This window comes from Alligator sinensis, unplaced genomic scaffold (assembly GCF_000455745.1).
Source record: "Alligator sinensis unplaced genomic scaffold, ASM45574v1 scaffold221_1, whole genome shotgun sequence".
Lineage (NCBI taxonomy): Eukaryota > Metazoa > Chordata > Crocodylia > Alligatoridae > Alligator > Alligator sinensis.
Window position 1 is genome coordinate 2,261,321 of NW_005841948.1, and position 6,128 is coordinate 2,267,448.

General features: G+C 42.1%; 1 non-coding gene across 1 annotated transcript; it reads right to left on the reverse strand.

Moving 5' to 3' along the window:
* Nucleotides 1–105: 105 nt before the first annotated feature.
* TRNAN-GUU lies at nucleotides 106–179 on the reverse strand. The gene has a single exon. It is a non-coding gene; the product is annotated as a tRNA-Asn (tRNA).
* Nucleotides 180–6,128: the final 5,949 nt, after the last annotated feature.

Here is a 6,128-nt window from a genome sequence, read left to right on the forward strand (position 1 = left end):
CAGCTGCTGCACCCGGCCCGCCCCTGCGAGGGCCCCCGGCGCAGCCACACGCAGACGGCCGCATCGCCCACAAAAAGCGGGCTCTGGGCTGGCAAAATGCAACCGCGTCCCTGGGTGGGCTCGAACCACCAACCTTTCGGTTAACAGCCGAACGCGCTAACCGATTGCGCCACAGAGACTCCGTTACCGGAGCCCTGCTCGCGCCCCCATGATGAGCTGCATCGAGGGAGAGGGAGTGCGGACGGGCGGCGGGCCCCTGCGCGGGCTGTGCAAGGCCGCGGCAGAAAAATCCCGGAGAAGGGACCGTAGCGAGAGAGGCTGTTAGTGGGTCTCTTGCACGAGATCTGTAAGATCAGCATTAGTCATGTGGAAGCTCTCTCTCCAAGGCAACATCCTCGTCCTAGGAAATAAAACCGCCGATCAGTAACTTTGCGCAGCGATCCGCCCGCTGCACATCGGGCCGCATTTGCGTTATTAGCGTCTTTACACGGACGATTGAGCGGGCGGGGGAGACTGCTGAAACAGGCAGGGTCGCGTTGACTGCACGCAGGCAAAGCACGAGGCTTATTTTGTTAAGTGCTCACAAAGGGCAGAGAAGGGAAGCGGGGAAAAACCTCTAACAGCTCCTTTGTTTTATGTATTACCTCATATAATCAAAATCCCTCTCAGACATCATCTGGAAATAAATCTACATCTACAGACTATCGAGCCTAAGGCCCTACATCAACAGAGTCCTAAATTTTCTCCCTTTTTTCCACTAGGGGAAAGATTACATCCATTTCCTTTGTTTAGCTCTGGACTCAGAATCGTATGAGAGTTTGGTACTGTACCCACTATAGCTTTGCATCTGAAGAAGCCAGCTGTTTTTCTCATGAAAGCTCATGGATCTCTGATTCAGTGCAAGGTGCAATTTTACCCTACCTTTTACCCAGGGCCAGACAGGCATGGGAGAACTGGGTGGCTGCCCAGGGTCCAGACAGAAAGGGGCCCCAAAAATGAAATAGTAATTTTTGCATTATTATTATTATCACTACCTCAGGCTAGGGGTGGGGGGAGCAATACTAAAAGTTTCCCCCAGGGCCACCAGGAGTTTAGGTACAGTGCTGCTTTTACCCACTAAGTAACTTTACCCAAAACACTTAACCTATGGTTTAGTTTCCCCATCAACAAAAGAGGCACAAGAACTACTTTTTCAAAGAACATTGGAAGCTTCTGGTGAAAGGCACTATATGAAAATAGGTAGCATTACTTTCTTCTTCAGTATATAATTTCACATCCTGGGTACATCTGGTGATAGCATCTTTTTCCATTATAGCTGCTAAGAGGGTGGAGGAGGGGGGAATGATATCAAATCATTACAAGATTTATCAATGTTAATTCTTTTTAGGGCCCTCTTTTGCATCCTTCCCTGCCTGTGATCAGGTCTATGCCCAGTTCTGAGAAGGGGCACTTTGTGCCCCAAACTTATCTAACATTTCCATGGGCAGGGATCTAGAGTTTTGAAAGGTGGGGGGGGAGGGAGGGAGGCAGATGGAAGTGTGTCTCATCACTAAAACAACACACATTTTTCTCCAGTTAAAAATAAACTATAGAAGCTTTTCTAATATGCTGGGGCCCCAGGGCTGTATATTCAGTTCAAGACTGAAGCAAAAACAAACATAACTTAATTGGAATGAGTTAAAAAACAATCTGCAGGGCTGTGAAATAGGAGCTTAATTACCAGGAGCAGCTAACAGACCTTATCCAATTGCAGAACAAAGGATAGCTTGATTGGTGGAACCTCAAGACCATTAAAAAGATTAGAGGGTTACTAACACCTGTGGAATGAAGAGTTTAGAAGAGACCAGATAGGTTATACTGAGCCATGAAACCAGTTGACTACTTCAGCACTGCCCCACTAGAAATGCTACTGCCACTGCCAGGCAGGTGGTTTTAAACTTTGGGTGGAGCAGGAAGGGGAGGGTGCAACTGCACCACTGTGCTCTTTCTGGATCCACCCTTGAACATCTCTTCCACCTATACAGATGGTCCCTTAAAAGATATCACCACAAAATCCTTGCTGCTCAAGTGTTAAGACACTGGTCGGGGCTCTCTACATTTTTTTCTCCCTCATTTACTTTTGCAGAGAAACACACACCCTGTACACAGAGGGTAGCAGAGGTAGCATATTGGACCTCAATGTAATAAAATCAAGCATTTAAACATACACCTAACTTGATGCATGAATCTTCCTAATGACTTCATTGGGGATACAAAGCTACTTATAACTTGTCTGATCTCTCTTCCAACTTCACTGTTGGTCTAATAAAAGATATCACCAAAAAACCCTTGCTTCTCAAATATATCCTGGACCCCCACCCCCTGAGGTAGCACATAGACCCCTGGGTCCTCCTCTACCTAGCAAACCACAGGATAAGATACAGGCACTACCACCACCAATTGAGTTTTAGGTGTGACCCCTGTTTGGCCTTTAAAAACAAAGCAATAGATTTTTGCCTTCAGGAAAAGATTCAGGGCTGTGTATCCTGAGTGGAAGGAGATTCTTTCTGGCTGTGACAGCTGAGGAGCCAAACCTCCAAGGAGCTGTGGGATTGCAAACCCTTGTCCTCAAGCATTTCTCTATGAGGTAACTAAGGAAGCTCCTGCTCAGCACATAGTGTTGTGACGAACTGTTCTGGGGGGCCTGATTGTTCTCAGGTATGAATAGAGAGTCTAGACACCTAAGCTCTTGGCTTGAGATTCCATTATAGGGTCCAGGTACCTAAAAGCTAAATGTTGCTGCACCTCGGTCCCTTTCTGGCTATTGCCCCTAGGGCCTGCTTGTAAAAGAGAGAGAATGTAGGTTGTGAGGAAGAACTTGGTATTGTTTAAGAGAATCTTAAGCATCATCCACACATTATAGACACTGCTCAAAACATGCTTTTTGGCTGTTGATCAAAGAAACTGAGAAAAGCTTCATAGTCCATCTTAATAAGATATTGGTGATAAAGCAGAAAGTTATGCAATAATAAGATGATCAATTTATTAACTTCATTTCTATATTTCTTGGGACTGGGACCTTATTACAATTCACCTTAAGAAATACACAGACCTAATAGATTGATTTATTATTTTATGCATTTATTATTTTCTGTAAACTAATGGGCTGATTCAGGTTACAGCCTATTCTAGGCTAAGTAGCCCCCTAGCCCTTGATGAGACCTCTCACTCCATCTCTTTCAAAATGTTTAAATAGCTTATTTTGGAATTGAAGCCTGGAGACACAACTTAATTTCTTGCGTCTCTCTCTGAAATAGCTGGTATTGACCACTGTCAGAGCTAGGATACTGAAGGAGAACGTACCACCGGTTTAATTCAATATGGCAATTCCTATGTTTCTATGACAAAAATACACGCATGCTGAGTCCCCTCTGGGAATCATATGGCCAAAGTTTTATTTATTTATTTATTTTATAGAGCTGCACAAAACACTTACAGAAAAAATGCACTTCCACATCAGGCATTCAAAGATTAAAAGGATTAAAGAAACTAGCTGTTTTCCTGACCAATGAGGTTTTCTTCCCCCAGCAAAGTGTATTTGTGAATCCCAGGTTTAGTCTTTTATATTTTTTCCGAATGTTTGTAAACAAGAACATTAGCTAATGGGGAATTTTAAAGATGATTTAATAAATATTAGGCCTTGACCAGCATACTATTCATGCATATTTTTCCAGTCTCAAAACACACAATACCTGGAGTTGAAGGTCCTAAGTTTTCCTTTTCTTAACCCTGTGGATAAAGAGCAACTGAACCACACACTATTTCCAGGAATGCAGACAGTTGAGGAGTATGACCTGTGTAGATTAATGGACCTATACATCTTACCTTCTCCGTAAAGGTGGGGTGGGTGGAAGAAATGTTGTAATTGAAAGAATATCTCTACAAATAGGATCCACCTGTCTTAAAAGCAAAGTGCAAGACCAGCCAGCCAATGGTGATTTATTAGCCTCTCCTGTACAATCAGTCCTGGATACTCTCATAATGCAGTTCACACCAAAAAAAGGTTATAAACAGACCAGACAATCCAAAAAAATCTTAGCTGTTGCTAATTACAGGCTTGTTGGTAACCTCAGAAGTCAATCATTCTCCAAAGTATTTAAGAGTGATCTTTTAGAGGAAGGAAAAACAGGGTAAACTGCAGGGTTCTGGACTGCAGCATGTAATACTGTTCATATCTCATGCTCAGTAATGAATTTAAGTCACTTGTCTTTGACTGCAGTTTGGTGATGTACAATAGCTGTAACGATCTGCTGGTCTCATTCTAATTCTTTACTATGGACAGATGACAACATCACAAAACACTTGTCACAACTAGCAGTACTTCAGAACCTACTGATAATCCTGGCAGAATGGCTAAGGACTGAACAAAACAAAACTACTCCTAGAAGTGGTCTGAAGATTTCATCTGAGGCTCCCTACAAGAAAACAAAGGGAAGTCTGCATTGCCACTCCTTGTTATGTACCTATCCTGTGGATAATGAGAGCGATCTACTCATTAAGGCTGAATTTAGCAGCCTTTACAAGGTCTATAAGAAACTCCTGAACTAAGCATTTAAAAAACCAAACAGAAACTGTCACCAACATAAGCAGTGAGTATTATACCAAGACAGGATGAACTGATGTAGCTAGTGCTTCCTCTTTGACAATGGTAAGAAACAGAGGAAAAATAATTCTCCTTGCACTTATATAGCACTGTATCTGCCTTCACCTTATCTTACTCTACACTTTACTAGGTGGAAAGTTGCTACCACTAACGAAGTGGAGAAGCTACTTTCTATTGAATAATTGGAAAATTTCTTTGTGAATTGAGGTTTGGTTCCCCAAATACTCCCAAGTCCAAATGAATATTCTTCCTGATGCTCCTCCTTGATAACTTGGCTTCATATTTATAAGTAGCATTAATAACAAATGTCACAAAATTATTTTGGTAAATACCCTAATTTTCTGAAAAATGCTGTTATCTTTGTGACCCCACTAAAAAAAAAAAATCTGGCTTTGTTATGAAGAAAAACACTTGGGTTGATTGGACCAGGATGAATAAAAATAGACTTCCCTGAGAGGGTGACTGCCTGGCAAGTTAAAGCTGAGTTTCTTCCTTTCCCCTCTGGAGAACCTCTAAAATAAAATTGCCACTTGGTTTCTGTCTAGTTGAGCCACAGCATATTGGGTAAGGTAAGCATTTCTGCCTTTCCTCCCTACTTCCCCTCAGAAGAAGAGGCATACTACACATCCTTTAGCTTCGGTTTAGATTTATATCTGTCTGACACAGATGCAGGGTAAGCTCCTGTTTTTGTTACATGCGACTAACACCACAAATGCTGAATCTTAAAAATCCAGATATAGAATGCTAAAATAACCAACCCAACATCATTATAAGATTCCTACTAATGTGTTGTTTTTTTTTTTTTTGTGTGCGCATATTATACGTCAGTATTTCCAAACACTTGAACCCTGTAGTCTAAGAAAAGTTACACCTTTAATTTCAACACTGTAAAAATTTTCTGAGAGATGTAGTAGCTTGAAGAGTCTCTGGGTACATTCCCAAATGCTTTATAAACTAGTTACCAAAAAAAGCATCTACTTCAACTCTAGTAATTCATAGACAGGTGGTCACATTAATCAATGTTCCATCTATCTTAATGCCAAAATTCAGCCACAGGGCTAACAGCCTTGGGGGAAAATCCCAGATGAGCTCTATGGATCCACTACAGACATTTCCAACTAACGTCTTAAATCTATAAGAGGGAGTTTTCTGTCAGCGCAAAATTCTTGGTAATTCAGGCAACAATCTCAGGGAATTTACACTGACAGGTTTAATTAATATGATAGGCCCTTTCCTGAGGCCTTTGCCTAATGAGATAATTTTGGAGAGGAGACTACCATCAAATTCAGGTGTTAATACTTCTTTACAGAGGCATTTATACCCTCATGGGGTTCCTGCATTGCATGTCAAAGGCCTTTTAGAGGGTGGTTTCTATATAGTGTGAGCCATATTATAGAACCATGCTAAAAAGACAGTATAGTTTAGGTCAGGGGTTGTCAACCAGGGGTATGCATACGCCTGGGGGTACTTGGGAAGCCCCCAGCGG